This window comes from Mirounga angustirostris, unplaced genomic scaffold (genome assembly GCF_029215605.1).
Source record: "Mirounga angustirostris isolate CCGP_5_RB_7025 unplaced genomic scaffold, mMirAng1.0.hap1 SCAF_11, whole genome shotgun sequence".
Classification (NCBI taxonomy): Eukaryota; Metazoa; Chordata; class Mammalia; order Carnivora; family Phocidae; genus Mirounga; species Mirounga angustirostris.
The window spans coordinates 11,466,409-11,487,105 of NW_026991719.1; the positions used below are offsets into that span (position 1 = coordinate 11,466,409).

Sequence of the window (20,697 nt, forward strand, 5' to 3'; positions counted from 1 at the left end):
CACAAAGATCTTTTCACAAAATAAGGCATTTTCTTTCAAAAATGAAAAGAACAAAAAGAGAGAAAATTCTTCCAAGAGGGCACAGCTATATTGATACACAACATAAAATATTACAGCTGGAAAAGACCTTAAAATGATATAATCTAAATTTTATAAATCTAGAAACATAGCCTCTTGATGTCAAGGCTATCGCTCTTATTAAGCACCACATGGTCACTTCAAGGAAAACATATTTTTAGAATTGTAGCCTCATGATCATGAACTAGAAACCCTCTGCCTTTGGGCCACTAGGAAAAATAAGAACAATGTGATGTGGATGAACCTGCTTCTTTTTTTATTTTTTTATTTTATTTTATTTAAAGATTTATTTATTTATTTATTTGACAGAGAGAGACACAGCGAGAGAGGGAACATAAGCAGGGGAGTGGGAGAGGGAGAAGCGGGCTTCCCACCGAGCAGGGAGCCCGATGCGGGGCTCGATCACAGGACCCTGGGACCATGACCTGAGCTGAAGGCAAATGCTTAACGACTGAGCCACCCAGGCACCCCAAACCTGCTTCTTTTCTTTAAAAATATTTTATTTATTTATTTATTTATTTCAGAGAGAGAGAGCATGACCAGGGAGAGGGGCAGAGGGAGAGGGAGAATCCCAAGCAGTCTCCACGCTGAGCACAGAGCCCCAGGTGGGGCTTGATCCCACAACCTTGAGATCATGACCTGAGCCAAAACCAAGAATTGGATGCTTAACTGACTGAGCCGCCCAGGCGTCCCTGAACCTGCTTCTTTTGTACAGCCAGACTCCATGGGGACATTTTGTTTTCTAAAGATAAGGAATTTGACGTTGTTTTGTAGATCACACTCTAACAATCTTTCTACGAGCTAGAGGAAGAAGGAGGTATGGATTTTTTTAAATGTCTCATTGTTCTACCTTCTGGATATTGTCCAAGTGGGGAGAGATACTTTCCAGAATCCTTGAGAAAAGGTAATGGAAACTTTTAGACTGGAGTCTGTCTCAATTATTAAATGTGTGTATGTGCTTATGTATCATTCCTTATCTGTTTCACTGTAGTGATAATAGCAAGTTGTCCTTAAATTAAGATGCATACTGTACTTGCCACCAGATCAAACGACTGAAAAGCTAGCAAGTATTTTAAAATTAAACAAGACTCAAAGAAAAAAATAATCAGACTGTGTTTAGCTGTAGAGCCATATTTTGGGAGAGAAAGCAAGTAGAAATATTCAAAATGGAAAAATTAACAAAAGGTAAAAAAAGAAAACTGGGATAAAATCATGGATCCCATAGAAAAAGAGGGGGGTAGGAGGAAAGATAGGCAAGGATTGAAGAGTCCTTTGGAGGCCTTAATGATCAAGTGATTATGTTTGAAGGATACCTGGTTCTTCTCTCTAGAGCCTCCAAATGTATTGTCTCTCTTGGGGAACACCCCACTCCTTATTTTAAAATTCAGGCCCCACAAGCAGCTCTTGGTTCTGAGATAAGAGCCTATTTCTTGCTTTTATAATACTATAGAGCATGAAACTCGATGAATGATTTTCTCTCTCTTCCAGCCCTAGTATCCTGTAAGCATGCCCAGAGGCGCATGTGTGATGGAACTGACTAATAAATATGATAAACCATTTTCCCAATGTTTTCAAAATTAGGCACATTGATTACCAAATCTCTAAAAGTATTTTTGACAGGCAAAACTGTTTCCTAGTAAAATTAGTCATTATTCTGTGGCTTCTTTTTATGGACATAGAAAATGCATCAGGCCCTATGGATACAGCAGTGTGAGACACAGAGTTGTATCTGCTTTCCAAAGCAACCTGATTTTGCAGGAATGTGAAGTTTATGAGAGCTATCTTTAGAAACACTGAAAAGCTAAAGGGCATTTTACATTCAGCCATGGCTTAAGAAAAAAGCAAGTATCATTATGGTATTCTAAATTCTCATTTATGTTAGAGGAATCTAAACCAGAATTTGCTAAATAATAGACGTAGCATTCAAATTGAGAAGTTATTTCCCACCTGCTAAAAAGAGTAACCAGAAATTGCGTAAGCAATCTGAGTCTTAAAATGGTTGTGTAAAAATTTCAAGATTAAGAATAGGTGCATCTTGGGGCGCTTGGGTGGCTCAGTCGTTGAGCATCTGCCTTCGGCTCAGGTCGTGGTCCCAGGGTCCTGGGATCAAGCCCCGCATTGGACTCCCTGCTCAACGGGAAGCCTGCTCCTCCCTTTCCCACTCCCCCTGCTTGTGTTCCCTCTCTCGCTGTGTCTCTCTCTGTCAAATAAATAAAATCTTAAAAAAAAAAAAAAAGAATAGGTGCATCTGGGAAACAAGGGCATTATGAATAAGGGATGTTCACATCACTATCACAAACAAGCTAAGTACAGAAAACTCCAAAGAGGAGATATAATACCTAGACTATCAGGAGGAAATCAATGAAAGTGAAAAATAAGAAATCCTAGAACAACCTTTGACACAATTTCTCCATATTTAAGTAGCCTGGAACTGAATGAGAGCTTTGAAGGAGAGGAGATAGCCCTCAGAGAAAACGTGAATTTATCATCACTGTTACTTGTAGATGATATTTTTATGGCCCATTCCCCCATTCTCAATGTCACTATATATTGGACTGGATGACACATTGGTACTCACAGGACATATAAGCCATTTTGAGAAAGCTGAAGGAAATGATCAATAGTTGATAACCCTTTGCATTTGTAGGTGGCACAAATTATATTATTTTTAATCAGACATAGAAACATGGTGAAATGTATCTGTCAAAAAAACTTTAAGTTTAAATCATAGAAACCCAACTCAAAATAATTTAAGCAGAAAAAAAACCCAGGGGTCTATAGTGGCTGAAGGTATGGAGAAGTTAAGTAATTAATCAAATTCAGGGCTTTAAGAGATGTTATCTACATTCTGTCTGTCTCTCCATCTCTTGAAAGTTCTTCCCATGCATTGGTCAAGATGACACCAGTAAGTCCATGTCCTGCTAGCTTAGTAACACCAGGAATGGGAAGTAGTTTTTTTTAAAACATCAAAGGAAGATACTTATTAAACTGACCTGTGACCTGTGTCAGGAATATGCTCATTCCTGAGCTAATCACTCAGCCAGGGAGATGGGGGACTCTGATTGGCCAGAGCTGCCAATTAGATATTTAATCCCACACTCTTAAACAGGAGCAGACACCAAGAATTCCAGGTATCTGAGGAAAGCCTCTAATATAAAATATTGAAACCAAAAAGAACCCATCAGAGAAAAAACGAGTTAGAGGTTACAGTACCTAGGTAGGGAGAAGACAATTAAAAAAATGGAAACCTTAAAAGTTTATCCTTAATCTCACCAGAGAAAATAGTGCAAGCATGAAAGAAGAACAGGGTATTATTAAAAAGGAACATTCAGAAGATGACTATGCCTCTTAAATTTTTTTTTAATGGTAGCACAAATGAAAACCTCAATAGCTGGATAAGGAGATATATTTCCAAAACTCTTCCAGAAAGTAACTTAAAAAAATAAAGAGATAGAAAAATCAGAGAGAAAGGAAAATTAAAGAACCAGTCCAGTATGTCCAAAATCCAAGTAACAGGTGCTCCAAAAGAGAAAAAAGAAAAAAATAGACAGGCAAAAATCATCAATAAAATAATTCAAGAAAATGTTCAGGATCAAAGGGATATGTTTCCAAATTTTAAAAAACTCACAAAGCAAACAGGGCAACAGATAAAAATAAACACACACTAGGACCCATCATCAAGAAATTCAGGATCCTGGGTTTAAAAGGTCCTACATACAAGTCAAGAGAGATAGAGATAGAGAAAGAGAGATATATAAATAGAGAGAGATGGAGATAATATAAATAGGTCATATACTAATGATCAGGAATTGGGATAATTTTAGACTTCTCAACAACATTGCTGGAAGTGAGAAGAAAATGGAACAATGCTTTAAAAATGATTTCCAACCTAGAATTCTATACTGAACCAAATTATCAGTCAATTAGGAAGACATATAAGGTTTTAAAAAACTTACCATTGCGTACTCTATTAGGGCACCACTGCAGGGTGTGCTTTACCAATGAAGAAATCCCTGAATACAGGACCCAGGAGATCCAACACAGGAGAGAGGTAAAGATGTTCTTCAGCATGGTTGCATGGCTCACATTGGCAAAGGCAAAGACGGCAACGTATCCAGAGTAGCACAGATGGAAAAGCACTGGGAGGTATTTCTAAAAGAAAAATGAACATCACAAAAACAGTTGATGTGACTGGACCTCTTGAAAGGAGATTCAGACACTTGCCAGAAAATACGGAATTTAATTAATGTTTAATGTTCAGTATGTAGCAAACATGAGGTAATTATTAATCACAAGAGAATCAAAGGTGATTAAAAGGAAAAGTAATCATATTTGACTACAAAGCACACCCACATACAGTATTTATATAGCCATAAAAAGGTAAAGAACAATATTGATCTAACTGGAATTAAGATATAGGAACACTGAGGAGAGGGGAGGATGTTAAATGCTCATTTTCCACAGTAGGAAGTCAATTAATTATGCCTGAGCTGAAAAAATAAGAAGCAGCAATTATTAAGAGAAACATTTTATTTAGAGAAATAGACTAGTTAAATAAAAATAAATTAGAAGAGGAGAAAGTGATTTTCTCTGGAAGGGGGCAAACGGCAAGGCAGACGTGGTTTTTATATAAGTCTGTAAACACGTGCATGTTATGCATATTATAACTTCGCACATAGAAATATAACTTTGATAAATGTAGAAGTTAAAAAAAATCTTATGCTCTCCCTAGTTCATTCTCTACTCTTTGAAATGTTAAGCTTTAGCTCTCTTTGGAATTGACAGCTTTCATGTCAACAATTAGCTAAAAGAAGGTGACAGCAAATAGATTTGTTTTTTGTTTTCTTTTGAGAAGTGCATTTAGTTAAGAGTGACATAAATAAAAAGGAGACTGGATAAAGCACGTTGACAGTAAAAGAAATCATTTTGTGCCACAGCCAATTTATTTACACTAACACCAGCCTTTTATTTTTTATTTTTTAAAGTTTTTATTTTAATTCCAATTAGTAAGATATAATTTTTTTAAATATGCCATTTTCTTTATTAAGAAGACATCATATTGAATGAACTATTGGATAGTATGTTTTGCTTTCAGTTATAAATAAGTCACTATCATAAAACTGCTAGAACTCATATAAGATACAGTTTTATATTAGCTTCAGGTATATAATGTAGTAATCCAACACAAGCCTTTTATTTTTTAGAAGACTGATTTTCCATAGTAGATAAATGCTGGAAGACTATTATACTTTTCGCTTGGCACAATCAATAAAATTACCTCACAGCAATCATTTAATAACTTTTAGACTCTTATATATAAAATCAGAACAACGGGGCGCCTGGGTGGCTCAGTCGTTGGGCATCTGCCTTTGGCTCGGGTCGTGATCCCGGGGTCCTGGGATCGAGCCCTGCATCGGGCTCCCTGCTCCACGGGAGGCCTGCTTCTCCCTCTCCCACTCCCACTGCTTGTGTTCCCTCTCTCACTGTGTCTCTCTCTGTCAAATACATAAATAAAATCTTTAAAAAAAAAAATCAGAACAATGACTTCTAAAATTGATAAGTACTCGATCAATAAAATCTTTTTCTCTCCAACCAGATTCTTTCTCAGAATGAACTCATTTTTATCAGTATTGTCAAAAACTGTGAAATTAAAAATTAACTACTTGTGTTATCATAGAAATAAAAATAAAATAGCTTTCTAGTCAGCTACATATGAGTTGCAGCCCTCAGCTTGCTCACAGTTTGGTATTAGCTGGGGAGACAAAAATGTGAGCGGATATAATGTGAACACAAAATTATAACGGAACATGGCCAGGGTCCAAATGGGGCTTTGGGAATGAAATAGAGGGTATGTCTAACTTCCTGGGGATGAGAGGGGGACATTTCAGGCAGAGAACCCCCTTCTGAAAGGCCAGGAAAGCATGAGCTGCTGGTAGCCTCTAGCTCAGTATATAGATGGACACAGGGAATCCAACACAAGGTAAATGCCAGGCCAAGAAAAGGCCATTAGACAGGGAGGGGGCACATTCAGTGGGGTGCACAGGAGCAGGGTGGTCCTGAGAGATGAAAACAGAACAGTAACAGTTGAGATATACTCTTGGCAATCAAGGTCTGAAGGTCAGAATATTAGGAAGAAGAGTGGGCCTGGGAGAATCATCTAGAGAGAGTGGGAGCCATTCGGAATTCCACGGTTTCTCCTCAGGCCTCCTGTTAGGATCAGGTCTGAGCTATAAGCAGAACCAGTAAGTAGGTCATCTGCTACTTCAGGCTTGGCCTAGATCTCCTCACTAGAGCCTTTTAACCTATTTTAACTGTACAGTTCAGTAGTATTTAATCATATTCACTGTTGTGTAACAGATCTCTGGAACTTTTTCATCTTGCAAAACTGAAACTCTACACACATTCTGTTCTCTTAGATTTTCCCTCCATTTTGGGAGACCCACCAGATATTTAAAGGACCAGCATCTTCCACTTGAGTCATTCCACTTGGAGGAGTTCAGCCCCCCAACCCAGGCACATTGAAGCTCCAAGTATTGGAATTTTCCAAAATCTATTAGAGTACTAGGGTGGAATTCTCAAGTTTATCCCTTTTTCCCTAAGCACTTCAGCAAAGATTTGCAACCGGCTGCATGAATCAGCATCTGGTTTGAAAGGAGATCAATATAGCTTAGTGTTCCCAATAAAATAAAAACAGAGAACCAATTTAATTATTATGCTTCTGTTGAGCTTTCTATCCCCAAAGCTAATTATTTTTCGGTAAGGATCTCCACCTTGATTATAGCCCACGTTACACAAAATTTAGAATTCAATAATGTTGCATCCAGCTTCAGGGAGTCAGGCTCAGCAAACATATTTTTATTAGCTAAAAGTTCTGGCAAAGGGAGTAGCCCTGACAAAAGCAAAAAGCTTGCGGGGGTGGGGGGAGGGGCAGACAGAAAGACTGACTAGACTGTGGGGTAGAGTCTTTCAGAATTTCTTTCAATATGAATAGATTTTCCCACAAATTAAACTTAGAAGCATTCGTTATAGCACAGGTCAGCTTTACTTCAGTCTGTTTCAGATATTATGATTTCATCTCTGACAAATGGATTTAAGCTACTGGAGATACTGGAATTCAGCATCTGGCTATAATTCGAGTTAGCTTCATTTTGTTCATCATCTTTGGCACCATCTCTCCAGATTCTTCCTATGGGTCCTTAAGCAAGTAAGGGAAGGAGGAGAAATTACAGGAGGAGATAGTACCCTCTAGCATCTCCTCTACAGTCTGGTGTCACAGGTGTTAGGGGAAACCTTTCAGGTTTTAGGGAAAGCCTGAAAAGCAGACTTTGAGATGGGGATTAGCATATAAGAAATTATTGGGAAATGCTCTTGGAAACATCACCTGTGAGGGAAGGGAAGGAGTTAGCCTTGGGCAAAAGGAGAAGATGGGCCTCAGACCATTACAAGGGGGTCTCTTAGGGTATTATTCAGCTTGTCCCAGTTTGCCTAAGACTGTTCCAGTTTTAGCATTTAAAGTCTCACATCTTGGGAAACCCCTCAGTCCCAGGCAAACCAGGATGGTTGGTCACCCTAGGCCCTCTGGAACTGGGATGTCCCAGTTGAGATATCCTGAATTATAACCAGGTGGCTGGGCCTTTAAGCCCCTGAATCAACCATTCAGTAGATAGGGGATGTCCTCCTAACCCCCAAGGAAGCATAACCGTGGATGATGTACCTCTCTTTAGCCAAGGGCAATGTTTGGAGAGGGATTCAGCGGTGAGCTGTCAGTTACCAACTCTTTCAGCAGCTGGAGCAATGAGCACTTCCTTCCTGAAAGAGGCAGTGTTGGGAGGTGCCGGATTTTGCAGTAAGTTACACTCTGGGCTCTCAGAAAGTCCATGAATATTGATGAATCCAAAGGTGGATCCAGTTAGTCCCTTACAGAGCAATCATCTTAATCTGGAACACCAAAGGCCCAAAACTAAGTGCCACCCCCAACAGATGCTGCTGCTGAATTCCTGGTACTTAGAGAAATTGTGGCCAACCATCTATCTATTTGAGGAGCTGTTCCAGCCCTTTGATACTGATACGTCCTCGTTCAGGTGATATGAATTTTGGTGGCTCCAACCCATCTTCCTCTTTCATTTCAGGAGAGGGGCTCTGGCCAAGCCAAGAGTACACAGTGAGCTTCGGGAGGATAATGGCTGTCCTACCTGCTAAGGCCAATATAATCCTATATATGTCAGAAGCATGTGCTGAGGAGCCAGCTAGCCTGCATTCCCTTCCATCCCTAACCTTGTGGCCAAGTTGTTAATGTCTCTAAACTTCAGTCGCCTCATCTACAGATGAGGCTAACAAGGCCTACTTTTTAGGGTTCTTGTTAAGATTAAATGAAATTTAGATAGACATACAGATATATGTTGAAAGGTACTATATCTTTCTTTTTATTATTATGTTATGTTAATCCCCATACATTACATCATTAGTTTTTGATGTAGTGTTCCATGATTCATTGTTTGCATATAACACCCAGTACTCCATGCAGAACGTGCCCTCTTTAATACCCATCACCAGGATAATCCATCCCCCAGCCCCCTCCCCTCTAGAACCCTCAGTTTGCTTTTCAGACTATGGACTCTGAAAGGTACTATATCTTAATGGTTAAGAACTCACATTTTCTTGGTTTCATATTTTTGGCTCCACTATTCACTAGCTATATGTCATATGTCTCTGGGTAAGTTATTAGTTTCTATATACCTCAGTCTCCTCACCTGTAAAATGAGCTGTAGTGAGGATCAAATGAAACCATCTATTTAAATGACTATAGCTAGAGCGTAACACCCAGATAAGTGCTCAGTATAAGTTAACTCATTATTATTCAGAGTCCTAGCACAGTGTTTGGCATATAGTAAGTGTTCATCAAATTGTTATTAAGATGGAGATACAATTCCTGCAATTAATAATGAAACAATAATAGAACACCTCCTCCTTCTGATGATGCTTCTCTTTTCCTTTTTGAATGGGGCATTTTGGGTGGTGAAACTTGGAGGTGCATGAGCCTTCTTAGGAAGTGCCTTTGGGACAGAAGAGCTGAGAGAGCTTGGAGTAGTGTTTGGGTAAGAATAATGGGGGCTCTGGCTGCTTGGGACTGGCTATTTCCTGGCCCAGTGGTTCTTAAAGATTTTATTTATTTATTTATTTGACAGAAAGAGACACAGCGAGAGAGGAAACACAAGCAGGGGGAGTGGGAGAGGGAGAAGCAGGCTTCCCGCTGAGCAGGGAGCCTGATGCGGGGCTCGATCCCAGGACCCTGGGCTCATGACCTGAGCTGAAGGCAGACGCTTAATGACTGAGCCACCCAGACGCCCCACCAGTGGTTCTCAAATAATGGCTTGAGACCAACACTATCATCAACTGGGAACTTATTAGAAGTGCAAATTCTTGGGTTTCACCCCAGACCTACTGAATCTGAAACTCGGTGGCTGAGGCACAGTGATCTGTTTCAACAAGTCCTTCAGATGATTCTGCTGCATGCTCAAGTTTGAGAACTGATATCCTAAGCTTTGGAAATGAAATGAAAGCAATCTTAAATTTTTCATGTTAGATGGGGAATAGTGCTTCTGGAGACAAGTGACTCCCAGCAAATTCCTTCAAGGATGTCCATAATTGGACATCAACCCTTGGAGCCGGCCTTCTTTGGGGCAAGCAGTGAGAGAGGACCAGTGCCACCTCTGTTATGCCATATCATAATGTGTAGATGCAGCTCAGTTACTCTGTGCATGCGTGACCCATAGCAGGTGTTCAATAAATAGCTACTGAGCTAAGGAGACAGGAAGTCTATGCAGAGGACAAAAGTCCTCAATACATTTCATTGCTTATGTCACCACAGTCCCTTTTCATGCAAATCCTGGAACAAGGAACTACTCATGTGTGGGACTCCTTACTGTACACCTATGTGACTGACTTGGCATAGCTGTTCAGTTGAAAAAGCACATGGTTTCTTTCAGGCTAGGGATATAGCCATCCATCACCTAAGCTACCCATGTGGCCAGTACCCCATTCCCATACTCAAATTTCTAAAATATTAGAGATTTATGGAATCAGGAGAAAACCCACTGAAAAATCTCCCCCCATCCAAAGGTTTTGATAGTCAGTATAGCTCACTGCTATCAATCACATATACCTTGGAATCATATAGATGTGATCATATACATGAAATAATCATACACATGAAAACTGACATTACTGAGAAAAAGTTGAAATACTTGTTTCTGTATTTTTGTTTTAAGATATGATAGCATATGGGAGTCCTGTTGGATACAAATGGCTCTGTATTTTCTAAATCTCTAAAACAAAATGTGTAAGAATCTTCTGCTCGAAATTCCATATGGCTTTAATTAATTCACAAAGTGAGTAAATGTATTTTCCATTTAATGGTAAAGCCTTTTGGCAGTAGGACCACTTACATTGCACTAGTTAATGGAGCATTAAGAAAAAGACAGAGAAACATTAATCATATTTGAAAACATGCCTAGTTTTGTTGTTAGGCTATTAACCACTTATAGCACTACTTATTAAAATGATATAAAACATTCAAAGAGAATTATCCTACAATTAGTACTATCATATAAAAGTTAATAAACCAAGACACAATATTCTCTAAAACTAAACAAATAGAAAACACCGTATCTCCAGCTCCGAAATAATGCCATTTTCCCACTTAAATCATCTTATCATTTCAAACAGGAGACTTTACCAGTTGTCACACTTTCTCTGAGTAAAATGAACAGAAAAAGTAAAAATATTGACCACAAGATTTATTTAAAAATGTTGTTTGTTCTTTAAAAAGAGAGAGAAACTGTAAATTCCCCAACAATGAAGGTATCATGAGCAGCTCAAAGACAGCTTCCTTAAAAAGTACTGCTTTTTGCTTTCAAAGAGACTTTGTCTTTTGTATTACTATTGATTTCTATCCATATAGTGAGGGTACTGCACATAACACCAAGGTCATTTCATCCCTCAATTTATAAAGATTGCTTTCAAGCTGAACACATGGGATAATGATGAATGCTGCCTCATTTAGAGCAGATGGGATCATCTTGGCAGAGTCAAAAACTGTATTTGGCATAGCGGTAAAGTATATGAGAACAGTTCTTGAGGGATGAGATGGTGTTGGATGAATTCCAAGACAGTATACACTAACCCATTGAGAAATCCAAGATGTAATAGTTTGCTAGGGCTGCCATAACAACTGGGTGGCTTAAACAACTGAAATGTATTCTCTCACAGTTCTGGAGGCTAGAAGTCCAAGATCAAGATGTTAGCAGGTTTTCTTTTTTCCTTAGGCCTCTCTCCTTGGCTTGCAGATGGCCACCTTCTCACTATGTCCTCACAAGGTTGTCCTGTGTTGTATCATAATCTCTTCTTATAAGGACATAGCCATATTGTATTGTGGCCACCCTAATGACCCAATTTTAACTTAATTACCTCTGTAAAGGCCCTATTTCCAAATACAGTCACATTCTGAGGTACTAGGGATTAGGACTTCAATATATCAATCTCAAGGGGGGCAGAATTCAGCCCACAACAGGAAATAACAAAATTCTTCTAGCTTTGGGAATGTAACTTTTCTTCATTCACTCATTAAATTGCAGTTATTCATATAATGAACAAATAACTGTGAATTTCAACTGTAATAACTGGCCTGGCCCAAGAGGTGACTGAAAATGTTCCTACAGAAATAACAATTCAACCAACATTTGAAAAATTAGTAAATATGAAACAAATGAAGGGGGGAGAAGGGGTTTTAGAGACAAAATAGTATATATGAAGACTCCTGTGTCAAGGAGTATGTGTGAAGGAGCAAAAGAAGGACACTATAGCCAGATCAGGAAGATAGAGAGGAAGCTGGGGACCAGAGAAGGATGGAGAAATAGGTAGAGGCCATACAGGGAGGGTCTTGTGGCATAGATTAAGGATTTTGTGTCTATTTAATGAGTAATGATTTTAAAATGTTTATTTTTTATTTTTGAGGGAGAGAGAGCATGAGTGGTGGGGCTGGGGCAGAGAGAGAGAGGGAGAATCTTTTTTATTTTAAAGATTTGTTTATTTCTTTTAGAGAGAGAGAGCATGGGGCGGGGAGGGGCAGAGGGAGAGGGTGAAAGAGAATCCTCAAGCAGACTCCAGCTGAGCATGCAGCCCGACACGGGGCTTGATCCCAGAACCCTGAGATCATGACCTGAGCTAAAACCAAATGTCCAATGCTTAACCGACTGAGCCACCCAGGTGCCCCTAAAATTAAAGTGTTTTAAATCTGGGGAGGAGGGCATCTGGGTGGGTCAGTTTGTTGAGCATCTGACTCTTGGTTTTGGCTCAGATCATGATCTCAGGATCATGGGATCGAGCCCCCAGTCACGCTCCACACTCAGTGCAGAGTCTGCTTGTCCCTCTCCCTTCCCCTCTACCCCTCCCCCCACTCTCTTGCTCATGCACTCTCTCTCTAAAATAAATAAATAAATAAATAAATAAATAAATAAATAAATAAATAAATAAAAGCTTAAAAAAAATAAATCTGGGGAGGGGAATGAGGATGGAAGTAATCTTATGACTTTGAGAATAGATCATGGATAGTGGTAGAGAGGAAGTAGGCAAGCAAGTTAGGAGGTATTTGCAGAGGTTTAGGAGATGGTGGAGAGACAAAAGAGATTGACAGGTTCAAAAATATTTAAGAGGTAAAATAAAAAGAATTAGATTAATGATAGATTATACATGTGTGTTGGGGAATGGTGATGAAGAGAAATGAATTGAGAAATAATTACTAGATTTTGGCCTTTTAAAACTGGATGAATAGTGGTAACATTCCCTGAGATAGAGATCAATAGGATAGTATAGGGTCATGTTTGGAAGAAATGCCATGTTTTCCTTTGGATCTTGTTGAGTTTGAGATGCCTTTATGATATCAAAGAGGTATAAATTAGACAGACATGCTGGTCTAGAGTGCAAACTAAAGGTTTGGGCAAAAGATACAAATGTGATTTCTTTCTTTATGGGTGGCAACTGAAGATGAAGAGGTGGATAAAATCAGCCAGAGACTATAGAGTGAGAACAGGAGTAGGTGTAGAACCAAGCCTTGAGGAACTTTAACATTTCATGGTCAGAGACAGATGAACCTGCAAGGGAGACCAGGCAGAAGCAAGCAGAGAAGTAAAAGGAGAACCAGTGGTACATAGTATCGAGCTGTCAAGAGTGTTTCAAGAGGTGTATGCAGTCAATTTGTATAATGTCACTAAGAGACTAAGAATTGAAAATGCCCTTTGTATTCATTGACATGAAGGTCTTCAGTGACATGATGGGGCAGAATGCACAGGGGCATGGTTGGAGAGTGATGAGAGGTGGTGAAATAGAAATGGGTATGTCTTGGGTGTGGCTCCTCCAGAAGCAGATGCTGAGACAGGATTTAACTTCACATGGTTTATTTGGGAGACAATCCCAGGAAGCAACAGTAAGGGAGAAGGGAAGTGAGAAGGAAAGGGAAAGAACCATGTAAAAGGTGAGGTACTGAGCATATTATTGCTGTGGCAACTGTTACTCAGTCCTGCTGGGTATCTCTGGGAGACAGTGCAGAACATACCTCAGAGTTATGCTCATCTCACCTAGGGACTAGGAAGTTTCATATTTATCTTCCAACTTCCATCCATCATTTGCTGAGGGATGTTCCCATGGACACAAATTCCCCAAAACTTCTGGTGTACCCTGCACTAGGACTAGAGAGAAGCCTCTGGGGTTGGGGGCTGAGGGGCGTCCCAGGTGCTTAAATTAGGATGCCACTGACCTGTTCTGGAAGCTGAGTGCTGCAAGAAGTTGAGCGGGAAACTGACTGTGTTGGCCTTAGGATGCAGTCCGTACAGATAGTACAGACAACTCAAGGGATTTGGAGATGAGGAATAGGAGGGAAATTTAGAGTTGGTTGGAGTGAGATAAAAGGTTAAGAGAGATTATTTTGGGGGGAGGAGCAAGATGGCTCCTGGAGTAGGAGACCTGGATTTCGTCTGGTCCCAGGAATTCAGCTGGATAGGGGTCAAACCATTCTGAACACCTACGAACTCAACAGGAGAGCGAAGAAAAGAATAGCAGCAACTCTCTGAACAGAAAAGCAACCACTTTCTGGAAGGTATGACATGCAGAGAAGTGAATCCGAGGCGATATTCAGGAAGATAGATGGTGGGGGAGGGGAACTCCGTTGGCCGCTATTGGCAAGTGATAGCGCAGCGGAGCACAAAATCGGAACTTGTAGAAGTCGGCTCTGCTGAGGGACGTCACTCCAGTGGCTAAGCGGGGGGTGGGACCCGCGCTGGGACAGTGTGGTCTCAGGACCCTCGGGGTCACAGAAAGACCAGGGGTGCCTGAGTGCAGCAGAGCTCCCAGGGATCAGAGCAGGGAAGCCAGCTGCAGAGACAGAGCCGAGGCACAGGCTCTCAGCTCGGGGTTGCCATAAACCATGATCCACGGCACAGTCGGGCCACTGCTCCTCCAGCAGGGACCCAACAAGTGGCAGATCCGGGGAGACTCCCCTTCCTCCCCCGGGAGGAGCGGTGCGGGAGCGCACTGCAGGGATCTGCTGGGTTTGGAGACTCCACACGGGGTCATGTGCCAGAGACAGAAATGCTCGGTCACAAGCCGGGTGAGCACGGAGTGCGGCCGGAGACCAGGAGACGGGAGTGATTGACAGCTTTTCTCTGGGGGCTCACTGAGGAGCGGGGCCCCGAGTTCTCGGCTCCTCCAGGGCAGAGATTGGGAGGCCGCCATTTTCACTCTCGTCCTCCAAAGCTATACGGAAAGCTTGCAGGGAACAAAAGCTCCCGAGAGCAACCCAAGCAGATTACTTAGCCCGGACCGGGCAAGGGCGGGGCAATTCCACCTCCGGCAAAGATATATGGGAACCACGGCAACAGGCCCCTCCCCCAGAAGATCAGCAAGAACAGCCAGCCAAGACCAAGTTTACTGATCAATGAGAACAGCAGAACTCCAGCACTAGGGGAATACTGCACAGAGAATCCATGGTTTTTTTACCATGATTCTTTACTCTTTCAAAGTTAATTTTTTTTTAACTTTTTTTTTTAATTTTTCTTTTTCCCTTTTTTAACCAACAACTTATCAATTCCTTTTTTTAAAAATCTTTTTTATTTTTCATTTTTACAGTCATATTCTATCCCTTCATAGTAGTTAACCTTACTTTTGGTATATATATGTTGTTCTCTCTTTAAAATTTTGGGATACAGTTTCTTCTAACAGACCAAAATATACCCTAAATCCCTAGTGCATGGCTTTGTTCTAGTCTCCTGCCTGACCACATTCTCTCCCTTTCTTTTTAAATCCTCTTCTTTCTTTTTTCAATCAACTTCTTATCAATTCCTTTTATAAAATCATTTATAATTTCCATCTTTGCAGTCATATTCCATCCCTTCATCGTATTTATCCTTATTTTTGTACACATACAAGTAACACATAAGTATTCTGCTTTTTTGTTTGTTTGTTTTTATCTTTTACTTTTTTTTTTCTTTTCTTTTTCCTTTCTTTCCCTTTCTTTTCCCCTGGTTTCAGGTCTCTTCTGATTTGTTTAGTGTATATTTCTCTGGGGTTGTTGTTACCCTGTTACCATTTTGTTTTCTCATTCATCTATTCTCCTCTGGACAAAATGACAAGATGGAAAAAATCACCTCAAAAAAAAGAACAAGAAGCAGTACCAACTGCCAGGGACCTAATCAATACGGACATTAGTAAGATGTCAGAACTAAATTTCAGAATTATGATTTTAAAGATACTAGCTGGGCTTGAAAAAAGCATAGAAGATACTAAAGAATCCCTTTCTGGAGAAATAAAAGAACTAAAATCTAACCAAGTCAAAATCAAAAAGGCTATTAATGAGGTGCAATCAAAAATGGAGGCTCTAACTTCTAGGATAAATGAGGCAGAAGAGAGAATTAGTGACATAGAAGACCAAATGATGGAAAATAAAGAAGCCGAGAAAAAGAGAGATAAACAACTACTGGATCACAAGGGCAGAATTCGAGAGATAAGCGATACCATAAGACGAAACAATATAATAATTGGGATCCCAGAAGAAGAAGAAAGAGAGAGAGGGGCAGAAGGTATATGGGAGCAAATTATAGCAGAGAATTTCCCTAATTTGGGGAAGGAAACAGGCATCAAAATCCAGGAGGCACAGAGAACCCCCCTCAAAATCAGTACAAATAGGTCAATACCCAGACATCTAATAGTAAAATTTACGAGTCTCAGAAACAAAAAGAAAATCCTGGGGGGGGGCGGAGCAAGATGGTGGAGGAGTAGGAGACCTGGATTTCGTCTCCTCTCAGGAATTCAGCTGGATAGGGATCAAACCATTCTGAACACCTACAAACCCAACAGGAGATTGAAGAAAGGAATAGCAACAACTCTCTGAACAGAAAAGCGACCACTTTCTGGAAGGTAGGACGTGCGGAGAAGTGAATCCGAGGCGATATTCGGGAGGATAGATGGCGGGGGAGGGGCCTCCGTCGGCCGCTTCTGGCAAGTGATAGAGCCGCAGAGCACAAAATCGGAACTTTTAAAAGTCTGCTCCGCCGAGGGACGTCACCCTGGTGGCTAAGCGGGGGGTGGAACCCTCCGGGACAGTGTGGTCTCAGGACCCTCGGGGTCACAGAAAGACTGGGGGTGCCTGATGGCAGAGCTCCCAGGTAACGGAGCAGGGAAGCCGGCTGCAGAGGCGGAGCCCAGGCGCGGGCTCTCAGCTCGGGGTTGTCATAAACCGTGATCCGCAGCACAGTCGGGCCACTGCTCCTCCAGCAGGGACCCAACAAGCGGCAGATCTGGGGAGACTCACCTTCCCTCCCCGGGAGGAGCCGCACAGGAGTGCACCGCAGGGATCTGCTGGGTTTGGAGACTCCACACGGGGTCGGGTGCCAGAAATAGAAACGCGCGGTCACAGGCCGGGTGAGCATGGAGTGCAGCCGGAGACCGGGGAGATGGGAGTGACTGACGGCTTTTCTCTGGGGGCTCACTGAGAAGCGGGGCCCCGAGTTCTCGGCTTCTCCGGGGCGGAGATTGGGAGGCCGCCATTTTCACTCTCCGCCTCCAAAGCTGTACGGAAAGCTCGCAGGGAACAAAAGCCCCAGAGAGCAAACCCGAGCAGATTACTTAGCGGGGAGGGGCCAAGGGCGGGGCAATTCCGCCTCCGGCAGAGACATTTGGAAACCACGGCAACAGGCCCCTCCCCAGAAGATCAGCGAGAACAGCCAGCCAAGACCAAGTTTACTGATCAATGAGAACGGCAGAACTCCAGCGCTAGGGGAATACTGCACATAGAATTCATGGCTTTTTTACCATGATTCTTTAGTCTTTCAAAGTTAATTTTTTTTTAACTGTCTTTTCTCTATTTTTTTCTTTTTGAATTTCTCTTTTTCCCTTTTTCAACCAACATCTTATCAATCCCTTTTTTTAAAAAAAACATTTTTATTTTTCATTTTTAGAGTCATATTCTATCCCTTCATAGTAGTTACCCATATTTTTGGCTTATATATATAAGTTGTTCTCTCTTTAAAATTTTGAGATAGTTTCTTCTAACAGATTAAAATATACCCTAAATCTCTAGTATATGGTGTTTTCTATTCCCCTGCCTGATCACATCCACTCCCTTTTTTTTTTCTTTTTTCTTTTTTAAATCCTCTTCTTTCTTTTTTCAAACAACTTCTTATCAATTCCTTTTATAAAATTTTTTATAATTTCCATCGTTACAGTCATATTCCATCCCTTCATCATATCAACCCTTATTTTTGTACATATATAAGTTTTTCTTTCTTTAAAATTTTGGGAGGCACTTTCTTCTAAAAGACCAACATACACCCCAAATCTAGTGTGTGGCACTGATCTATATACCAGCCTGATCATATTTGATCACATTCTGTTTTTTTTGTTGTTGTTGTTGTTTTGTTTTGTTTGTTTTTGTTTTTATCTTTTTCTTTTCTTTTTTTTCTTTTTCTTTTTTCTCTCTTTCCCTTTCTTTTCCCACTGCTTCAGATCTTTTCTGATTTGTTTAGAGTATATTTTCTGGGGACGTTGTTACTCTGCTAGCATTTTGTTCTCTCATTAATCTATTCTCCTCTGCACAAAATGACAAGATGGAAAAAATCACCTCAACAAAAAGAACAAGAGGTAGTACCGACTGCCAGGGACCTACTCAATACAGACATTAGTACGATGTCAGATCTAGAGTTCAGAACCCTCACTTTAAAGATACTAGCTGGGCTTGAAAAAAATATGGAAGTTATTAGAGAAACCCTTTCTGGAGAACTAAAAGAACTAAAATCCAACCAAGTAGAAATCAAAAAGGCTATTAATGAGGTGCAATCAAAAATGGGGGCACTAACTGCTAGAATAAATGAGGCAGAAGAGAGAATCAGTGATATAGAAGACGAAATGATGGAAAATAAAGAAGCTGAGAAAAAGAGAGATAAACAACTACTGGATCACGAGGGCAGAATTTGAGAGATAAGCGATACCATAAGACGAAACAACATTAGAATAATTGGGATCCCAGAAGAAGAAGAAAGAGAGAGAGGGGCAGAAGGTATAATGGAGCAAATTATAGCAGAGAACTTCCCTAATTTGGGGAAGGAAACAGGCATGAAAATCCAGGAAGCACAGAGAACCCCTCTCAAAATCAATAAAAATAGGTCAACACCCCGACATCTAATAGTAAAACTTACGAGTTTCATAGACAAAGAGAAAATCCTGAAAGCAGCTCAGGAGAAGAGATATGTAACCTACAAGGGTTGAAACATTAGATTGGCAACAGACCTATCCACAGAGACCTGACAGGCCAGAAAGGACTGGCAGGATATATTCAGAGCACTAAATGAGAAAAATATGCAGCCAAGAATACTATATCCAGCTAGGCTGTCATTGAAAATTGAAGGAGAGATAAAAAGCTTCCAGGACAAACAAAAACTAAAGGAATTTGCAAACACGAAACCAGCCCTACAGGAAATCTTGAAAGGCGTCCTCTAAGCAAAGAGAGACCCTAAAAGCAACATAGACCAGAAAGGAACACAGACAATATACGGTAACAGTCACCTTACAGGCAATACAATGGCACTAAATTCTTATCTTTCAATAGTTACCCTGAATGTAAATGGGCTAAATGCCCCAATCAAAAGACACAGGCTATCAGATTGGATAAAAAAACAAGACCCATCGATATGCTATCTGCAAGAGACTCATTTTAGACCCAAAGACACCCCCAGATTGAAAGTGAGGGGGTGGAAAACCATTTACCATGCTAATGGACACCAAAATAAAGCTGGGGTGGCAATCCTTATATCAGACAAATTAGATTTTAAACCAAAGACTGTAATAAGAGATGTGGAAGGACACTATATCCTACTTAAAGGATCTATCCAACAAGAAGATCTAACAACTGTAAATATCTATGCCCCTAACATGGGAGCAGCCAATCATATAAGCCAATTAATAACAAAAGCAAAGAAACACATTGACAACAATACAATAATAGTGGGGGACTTTAACACCCCCCTCACTGAAATGGACAGATCATCTAAGCAAAAGATCAACAAGGAAATAGACTTTAAATGGTACACTGGACCAAATGGACTTCACAGATATGTTCAGAACATTCCATCCCAAAGCAACAGAACACACATTCTTCTCAAGTGCCCATGGAACACTCTCCAGAATAGATCACATCCTAGGTCACAAATCAGGTCTCAACCAGTACCAAAAGATTGGGATCATTCCCTGCATATGTTCGGACCACAATGCTTTGAAACTAGAACTCAATCACAAGAGGAAAGTCGGAAAGAACTCAAATACATGGAGGCTAAGAGTATCCTACTAAAGAATGAATGGGTCAACCAGGAAATTAAAGAAGAATTAAAAAATTCATGGAAACCAATGAAAATGAAAACACAACTATTCAAAATCTTTGGGATGCAGCAAAGGCAGTCCTAAGAGGAAAGTATATAGCAATACAAGCCTTTCTCAAGAAACAAGAAAGTTCTCAAATACACAACCTAACCCTACACCGAAAGGAGCTGGAGAAAGAACAGCAAATAAAGCCTAACCCAGCAGGAGAAGAGAAATGATAAAGTTCAGAGCAGAACTCAATGAAATAGAAACCAAAAGAACAATAGAACAGATCAACGAAACTAGGAGCTGGTTCTTTGAAAGAATGAACAAGATGGATAAACCCCTGGCCAGACTTATCAAAAAGAAAAGAGAAATGACCCAAATCAACAAAATCATGAATGAAAGAGGAGAGATCACAACCAACACCAAAGAAATACAAACAATTATAAGAACATATTATGAGCAACTCTACGCCAGCATATTAGATAACCTGGAAGAAATGGATGCATTCCTAGAGATGTATCAACTACCAAAACTGAACCAGGAAGAAATAGAAAACCTGAACAGACCTATAACCACTAAGGAAATTGAAGCAGTCATCAGAAATCTCCCAACAAACAAAAGCCCAGGGCCAGATGGCTTCCCAGGGGAATTCTACCAAACATTTAAAGAAGAATTAATACCTATTCTTCTGAAACTATTGCAAAAAATTAGAAATGG

General features: G+C 40.5%; 1 long non-coding RNA gene across 1 annotated transcript in view; it reads right to left on the reverse strand.

The window, feature by feature from the left end:
• Positions 1-20,697, reverse strand: part of LOC129045800 (uncharacterized) — a 239,935-nt gene that overhangs the window by 37,278 nt on the left and 181,960 nt on the right. Inside the window, exon 6 of the long non-coding RNA XR_010406040.1 lies at positions 4,035-4,230. This is a non-coding gene — a long non-coding RNA (uncharacterized LOC129045800). The remainder of the gene's footprint in view (positions 1-4,034; positions 4,231-20,697) is intronic.